Below are 8,894 nucleotides of genomic sequence, written 5' to 3' on the forward strand. Positions count from 1 at the left end.
AGCCCAGCCGCCCCGCGCCGCCACCGACCTCCCGCATGAGACCGGCGCCCGTACGCCGTGCCACCGTCGGAGTCCGACTCGGCCACGCATCTCAAGGCCGAGCCCCCCCCCCCTTATAAGCTACCCCGGGCCCTCCTGGACCCCGTCCGCCGCCGCCCCTTGTCGCGCCCCACCACCCGAAGCCGTCGCTGCTGCCTTACGCCGCCGCTGCCCCTCGCGCCACCGTCGCCCCTCACGCCGCAGCTCCGCCGTCGCCGCCGCTACCGCTCGCTATCACCGCTGCCGTTGATCGGTTTTTTCGGTTAACCGGTAAACCGTTGACCCGCCCCGGTTTTTTTTCGGTTTAGCCCGGTTCGTTTTATTAGATCACTTTTTGTTAGGGTTTTCTTATTTAACGAATGTTCGTCCGTTCGTTCATTTTAACGAACATTATTCGTTAGGTTTGTTCTGTTAGCGAAGGCTCGTGCCGTAGGTTTTTCTTTTTAGTTTATTTTCGGCCAGGGACCTATCCGCGAATAGTTTTCTCACAATTTAGCACCTTATCTTTAAACTAGCATAACTTTTTACTCGTTTATCCAAATTAGATGAAACCAACGCCTAAATCTTCATATTGTTTTGTTCTTTCTAGTTAACCAACTTAAACATAATTTTGGTACTGTAAAATTTGAGTTTATTCCAGATTAGTAAACGATCTTGTTTCGTTCGTATTTTGAGTTTCGTTGCTCCTTTTGAGTTGAATCTTTTTGCAAATCGTAGCTAATCACTTGCACCTACTATTAAGATCTAATTCACATGATAATATTGTTGTTAGTTTTGCTTTTTTTAGTTTAAGCCGTTTGCTATTTCGTGTTTGCTTTGGATATTTTCTCGATTTTCTCGTTGATTTGTTTGAGTTATTGCTTATGTATGCTATTATTTGTCTATGCTAGATTACCTGGAGTGCGAAGCTTGTTACTACGAATCTCTAGAGTTTGAAGATCGTCAGCAAGGCAAGTTACACTTTGATCATACCCTTCTATACCCAGTTTTTACTATGCATTAGTATTATTCCTCAAACAATTGCATGAGTAGGATTTGAAACATGTGGTTTGGTTGTATAACTTGAGGTAGGAACCTAATACCTTTTGATCACCCCGATAATATACATCATGCTTATTATTGCTTAGCCATTATGGGCTCTCGCATAGTTGAGTAAGTTGTGTGAGCTCTTGAAGAGGTAGACTAGCAGATGTAGGGGAAAGTAGGTGTGTCGGTCCCCCCGAAGTAGAGAGTAAGTGCTTGAGAAAGGCTATGTGTCGATCATCCAATCATGGATGCGGTCGAGTCTTGTGGGGAAAAGTGTCCAAACCTCTGCAGAGTGTATAAACTAATCATGGTTAGCCGTGTCCCCGGTTATGGACATATTGAGTATCTAGTACTTGAATCTATTGATGTGATCTCATCGCGTTACTTTAATTTAATTGTTGGGTTAATGATGACACTTTTAATTAGGAGTTGAGTTGGGGTTACCTTCTCAAATATTGGGCAACTTGGGAGTAGTTAAATAAATTTATTCCTTTGTTGTAGGGAAAAATCAGCTTTATGCAAAATCATAAACTTACCATCTCCACCAGCCAAATTTTGCATGTAGATATAGTGCTTGCATTTCATTGCTTTACAGTGTAACTCTGTCAGCATATTCAATGTGCTGACCTACATGGCTGCAATGTCTCATGTTGCAGACTACTCAGATGATGAATAAGGTGCGATGGGTCATTGTTTTGCACTCAACTATGCCGTTGGAGTTGGTGGACTCATTTACCCTCGAAGCTTCCGCAGTTATTTAGTTAAGATGCCTTCAACCATGATATTTTTGTGTAATCATACTCTTATGAGGACTCGATGTAATAAGTGTGTGATTGAAACTCTGTTATAATTCCTTGAGTACTGTGCATGTCAGCATTACCGATCCAAGGATGACACTAATGCATAGAGACTTGATCGTTTGAGGTCTAGTCGCTACAAGATTGTATGAGAGCACACGCTGACTATAGGACGCGACCACTAGAATAAGCCACATGATTTCTCTTCTCTACTCATTTCTAATTCTCCTCTCTTTCTGCTCTATAGATGGCGGATCCCAGGAACAAGTTCACTCAGCCGGATGACGACACCCCTTTCGGACGCCATTTGAAGGAAGTCACTAAGTATTTGAACATCGGACTACCAAGCTTCACGGGGGCTTTCTCTACATCTGTACCGGAAGAGGAGCGCTGGAAGATCAAAGTATGGGTACCTGGGAGGACATTTGCGCTAACAACGGAGCCTATTGATTTCTACCTGGATGCACCAAGATGGAGTATAGGAAAGAGCATGGCAGCACATATCATCTTTGGACGCATATGTGAGGTGTATCACAAGGAGCTGGAGAACACCATTTATTAGGTATGTGGCTGCTGAGATGACAAATGGGAGATGATTCATACCAGGAGGGATGGATCAATTGCAGCCTACATTCAAGAGATGGGAGATCATATTCGTCGACAGGAGAATCAACAGATTATCCGGATGAAGAAGATCAAGAAACTGGTGAAGAGGAACAACGAGCTAGAAGAGGAACTCAAGTCTACACACAATGGATACGAGGAAGAGATTGCCGTACTACTGGAGAAGCATGAAGACCTAAAGAGGAAGATGGGAATATAAGTGGAGAATATCAAGAGAGCAACGGAGATCCGTTTGGAGGACTACATCATCCTGGACGACACCGACACGGATAGTGATGCAAATGATGACAGCGATGACGACTACATAGACGAAGCTGGAGCAGATATCATGAGGTCTTCCGCTGATGAAAATTTCCAGATGACCACCATTTTAACTAGTAGCATTCCCCCAAGTAGTTAGCAACGATCGAGTTTGTAGTCATAGGTTAGACCGATTGTGTGATCTTGTGTGCTATTGAGAGAAGTGAAATTGATTGTGTTTGTCTCATGAGCATATGGGTAGTGAATCTCTCTTAGACCTCATTCTATTCTGTCTTCTCACCGTTTCTAACCCATCAGATGCCTCTGAGACATGATAATGGATTTTCCTTCCCACCAGAGCTCACTCAGTTCATCCAGCAGTAGAATTCCTTGATGCAGATACTAGTTCAGAACCAGAACCAAGGTAACAACAACAACAACAACCCACCACCACCACCCCTTGTTGACCACCTAGCCTGTTTTCTAAGGTTGAATCCACCGGTGTTCTCTAGTGGCACCAAGCCGATTGTTGCAGATGATTGGCTCTGCAAGATTGGAAGAGAGCTGACCACTGCAGGATGCATATATGCGGATAGTGTGCGCTTTGCTGCACATCAGCTTGATGGACCCGCAACATCTTGGTGGGAGAATTTCACAGCCACTTATCCCATTGACACTGTTACATGAGATCAGTTTCAGCAGGCTTTCCACACTGCACATGTTTTAGCAGGAGCTATGAGCATGAAGAAGCATGAGTTTCGCAACTTGCGCCAAGGAGGACGTACAGTGGGCCAGTATGTGGATGAATTTAGCAAGTTAGCACGCTATGCCGCTAAGCAGGAAAGTTTCTAGTGGACAGAATGAAGAAGGATATTGCCGAGTATGTAGCAGTATGTGATGTATGTCAGAGAGTCAAGGCAGAGCATCAGAAGCCAACTGGATTGCTACAACCATTGCTGATACCCGAATGGAAGTGGTATAAACTTGTCATGTATTTTATCACTGGATTACCCAGGACTCTTTCAGGCTACGACTCTATCTGTGCCGTAGTCGATCGTTTGACGAAAGTAGCTCATTTCATCCCGGTGAAGACAACGTATACGAGTGCTAAGTTGGCAAAGATATACATGACCAGGATCATATGTCTGCATGGAGTTCCAAGGACCATTGTATCAGATAGAGGAACCCAGTTTACTTCAAAGTTTTGGACTCAGTTGGATGAAACTTTAGGTACCAGGCTAGAGTTCAGTACAACCTTTCATCCACAGACAGATGGACAAAGCGAGAGAGTTAATCAGATTCTGGAGGATATGTTGAGAGCTTGTGCGCTAGATTGTGGGTCTAGTTGGGATGACAATTTGCCATATGCAGAGTTCTCCTATAACAACAGTTATCAAGCCAGTTTGAAGATGGGCCCTTTCGAAGCTTTGTACGAAAGAAGGTGCAGGACACCGTTATCATGGGATGAAGTTGGAGATCAACAGTTGTTCGGACCAGACTTAATCCAAGGCTCTGAAGAGAAGGTTAAATTGATTCGCGACAGACTCAAGGTATCCCAGTCCAGGCAGAAGTGTTATGTGGATACTAAACGCAAGGAGATAGTTTATGAAGTCAGAGATAGAGCATATCTTCGTGTGTCCCCACTTCGAGGAGTTAAATGTTTTGGAGTCAAGGGAAAGCTAGCACCATGTTTTGTGGGACCATACATAGTTTTGGAACGCATGGGAGAAGTTGCATACAAGCTGGAACTGCCAGAAGGATTGTCAGGAGTTCATGATGTGTTTCACGTTTTGTAGTTGAAGAAGTGCCACACAGAGATGGCCGATATTCCTCTGAGAGATACAGAGCCACCGGAAGCAATTCAGTTAGACAGTGATTTGACCTATGAAGAGAAGCTAGTCAAGATTCTCTAGTTTTCCAGTCGAGTTACTCGCAACAAGGTTACCAAGTTTTGCAAAGTTCAGTGGAGCCACCATACTGAGGAGGAAGCCACATGGGAGAGAGAAGAAGATCTCCGCAGAGACCACCCAAACCTTTTTGCTGACCAACCCGAATATCGAGGGCGAGATTCATCTTAAGGGGGTAAGTTTGTAACATCCCAATTTTCAATTTGGATGTTATACATAGATCATCATATGCATATCATATTTATTCTTGCATTTGTTGTGATCCTGGAAATCTTAAGCAACTCAAGGACCCAAGGAGAGAGTTGGAGGTTTCACAAAATTCATATTTGAATTTATTTCAAATTTGAGGAAAGGATCAATTTGATTTTATTATTTTTCTCTCCAATTATTTCCAATATTAAAAATATATGAGAGAAGATAATATGACTTCTTCAAACTAAGAGAAATATTGGAGAAAGAATTTTAAAATAAAATTATGATTTTATTGGTATTTTATTTGCTATTTTATTTGAGTTAGAAAATATTGCATATTTTAGAATCGCATCTTAGTCCAGAAAAATGTTCATCTTGTCCTAAATATTAGGTTTGAATGGTGAAAATTATTTCTGGAATTTTTAGATTTTTCTTTATATTTATTTAGGACTTTTCCTTGCGAAGAAATAGTTTTTTTTTTCGGACTGACTGGGCCGCCAGCCCAGCCGCCCCGCACCGCCACCGACCTCCCGCACGAGACTGATACGTCTCCGTCGTATCTATAATTTTTCATTGTTCCATGCCAATATTATTCAACTTTCATATACTTTTGGCAACTTTTTATACTATTTTTGGGACTAACATATTGATCCAGTGCCCAGTGCCAGTTCCTGTCTATTGCATGTTTTATGTTTCATAGAAAACCCATATCAAACGGATTCCAAATGAAAAAAAATGGACGGAGATTTTTTTGGAATATTTATGAATTTTGGGAAGAAGAATCAACGTGAGACGATGCCCGAGGGGGCCACGAGGTAGGGGGCGCGCCCCAGGGGGTCAAGAGCGCCCTAGGATCTTGTGGCCACCTCGTAAGGAGGTTGGTGCCCTTATTTCGCCGCAAGAAAGACAATATCTGGATAGAAATTGTGTCCAAAGGACAACCCAATCGGAGTTACGGATCTCTAGGAATATAAAAATCGGTGAAAGGGCAGAATCTGGAACGCAGAAACAGAGAGAGACAGATCCAATCTCGGAGGGGCTCTCGCCCCTCCCACGCCATGGAGACCATGGACCAGTGGGGAAACCCTTCTCCCATCTAGGGAGAAGGTCAAGGAAGAAGAAGAAGAAGGGGGGCTCTCTCCCCCTCGCTTTCGGTGGCGCTGGAACACCACCGGGGCCATAATCATCACCGCGATCTACACCAAAACCTCCGTCATCTTCCCCAACATCGTCATCACCTTCCCCCATCTATATTCAGCGGTCCACTCTCCCGCAACCCACTGTACCGTCTACTTGAACATGGTGCTTTATGCTTCATATTATTATCCAGTGATGTGTTGCCATCCTATGATGTCTGAGTAGATTTTTGTTGTCCTATCGGTAATTGATGAATTGCTATCATTGGTTTAATTTTCTTGTTGTTATGTTGCTGTCCTTTGGTGCCCATCATATGAGCGCGTGTGTGGATAACACCATAGGGTTAGTTGTATGTTGATAGGACTATGTATTGGAGGGCAAGAGTGATAGAAGCTTCAACCTAGCATAGAAATTGATGCATACGGGATTGAAGGGGGGCACATATATCTTAATGCTATGGTTGGGTTTAACCTTAATGAACGTTAGTAGTTGCGGATGCTTGCTAATAGTTCCAATCATAAGTGCATAGAATTCCAAGTCAGGGATGACATGCTAGCAGTGGCCTCTCCCACATAAAACTTGCTATCGATCTAGTAAAGTAGTCAATTGCTTAGGGACAATTTCGCAACTCCTACCACCACTTTTCCACACTCGCTATACTAACTTATTGATTCTTTACCTAAACAGCCCCTAGTTTATATTTACGTCCTCTTTATATTCTTGCAAACCTATCCAAAAACACCTACAAAGTCCCTCTAGTTTCATACTTGTTTTTGGTAAAGCGAACGTTAAGCGTGCGTAGAGTTGTATCGGTGGTCGATAGAACTTGAGGGAATATTTGTTCTACCTTTAGCTCCTCGTTGGGTTTGACACTCATACTTATCGAAAGAGGCTACAATTGACCCCCTATACTTGTGGGTTATCAAGACCTTTTTGTGGCGCCGTTGCCGGGGAGTCATAGCGTGGGGTGGATATTCTCGTGTGTGCTTGTTTGCTTTATCACTAAGTAATTTTTATTTGCTGTTCTTAGTTGTTTTGTATCTTTAGTTATGGGTAGGAAATGCAAAATACCAAAAAAATTAGTTGTACCTACTACACCAATGGTTGAAGAACCACTCAAAATCTATCACACTCCTGAAGCTTTTTTACTTGGATCATCTTCGATCCCTATGTGCTCGTGCTGAAACCCCAACTAGCTTAGTTGAGGGCAAATCCTTAGATGAGCATGCTTGTTATGTGCGACACCGCTTATCTAAAAAAGGGAACTTTTACTGGATCAAATTCATCGTTTGCAATGCTATGCTTGGAATTTATGTGAAATATATGATTTTACTTGTTGTTCTGAAAACCCTAAGAAACACCTTCCCTATCAATGTGAGTTTAGTGATAATGGAATCGTATATTCGTATGCTAATGGTGTTTATAATTACTATGATGTTCAAAAAATTGAAGAATTTGTTGCTTTTAAGGGTGCTTACGAAATTGCTTGTTTGATTGAAAAGTATGATGCTACTCTTTACAAATCTGAAAATTTTGTCGTACTTCAATGTTGTTATGATAATTATGCTTCTAATGCCTATGTTAAACCATATATTGAGGACTCCTCCGCTGTCCAAGAAGAGACTAAAATTTTGCAGGAGTCTATGGAAGAATAAATTGATGAAACTGTGAGCTCATTGGATGAAAAATATGAGGAGGAGAGCGAAGAACAAAAGGAGGAAGAGCGGATTGATCACCCGTGCCCACCTTCTAATGAGATTTTGTGTGGATGAAGTGTTCGAAGATCGAGGAGGTCTCGATATGAGGAAAAGGAGGAGAGGCAAGAGCTCACGCTTGGGGATGCCCAAAGCACCCCAAGTAAATATTCAAGGAGACTCAAGCATCTAAGCTTGGGGATGCCCCGGAAGGCATCCCATCTTTCTTCAAAAGTATCGGTATGTTTTTGGATTCGTTTCATTCATGTGATATGTGCAAATCTTGGAGCATCTTTTGCGTTTAGTTTTCACTTTTCTTTTATGCACCATGCTGGTATGAGATAGTCCATGGTTGATTTATAGAATTCTCATTGCACTTCACTTATATCTTTTGAGTATGGCTTTATAGAATGCTTCATGTGCTTCACTTATATCATTTGAAGTTTGGATTGCCTGTTTCTCTTCACATAGAAAACCGCCATTTGCGGAATACTCTTTTCCTTCACTTATATTTGTTAGAGTGTGGGCATATCTTTTGTAGAAAGAATTAAACTCTCTTGCTTCACTTATATCTATTTAGAGAGATGAAAGGAATTGGTCATTCACATGGTTAGTCATAAAATCCTACATAAAAATTGTAGATCACTTAGTATGATGTGTTTGATTCCTTGCAATAGTTTTGCGATATAAAGGTGGTGATATTAGAGTCGTGCTAGTTGAGTAATTGTGAAATTGAGAAATACTTGTGTTGAGGTTTTCAAGTCCTGTAGCATGCACGTATGGTAACCATTGTGTGACAAATTTGAAGAATGGGGTGTTTCTTTGATTGTCTTCCTTATGAGTGGCGATCGGGGACGAGCAATGGTCTTTTCCTACCAATCTACCCCCTAGGGGCATGCGTAGTAGTACTTTGCTTCGAGGGCTAATAAAATTTTGCAATAAGTATATTAGTTCTTTATGACTAATGTGAGTCCATGGATTATACACACTCTTACCTTTTCGCTATTTGCTAGCCTCTACGGTATTGTGCATTGCCCTTTCTCACCTCGAGAGTTGGTGCAAACTTCGTCGGTGCATCCAAACCCCGTGATACGATACGCTCTATCACACATAAGCCTCCTTATATCTTCCTCAAAACAACCACCATACCTACCTACCATGGCATTTCCATAGCCATTCCGAGATATATTGCCATGCAACTTCCATCATCATCATATACATGACTTGATCATTTATTG

This window comes from Triticum aestivum, chromosome 2B (genome assembly GCF_018294505.1).
Source record: "Triticum aestivum cultivar Chinese Spring chromosome 2B, IWGSC CS RefSeq v2.1, whole genome shotgun sequence".
Taxonomy (NCBI): Eukaryota; Viridiplantae; Streptophyta; class Magnoliopsida; order Poales; family Poaceae; genus Triticum; species Triticum aestivum.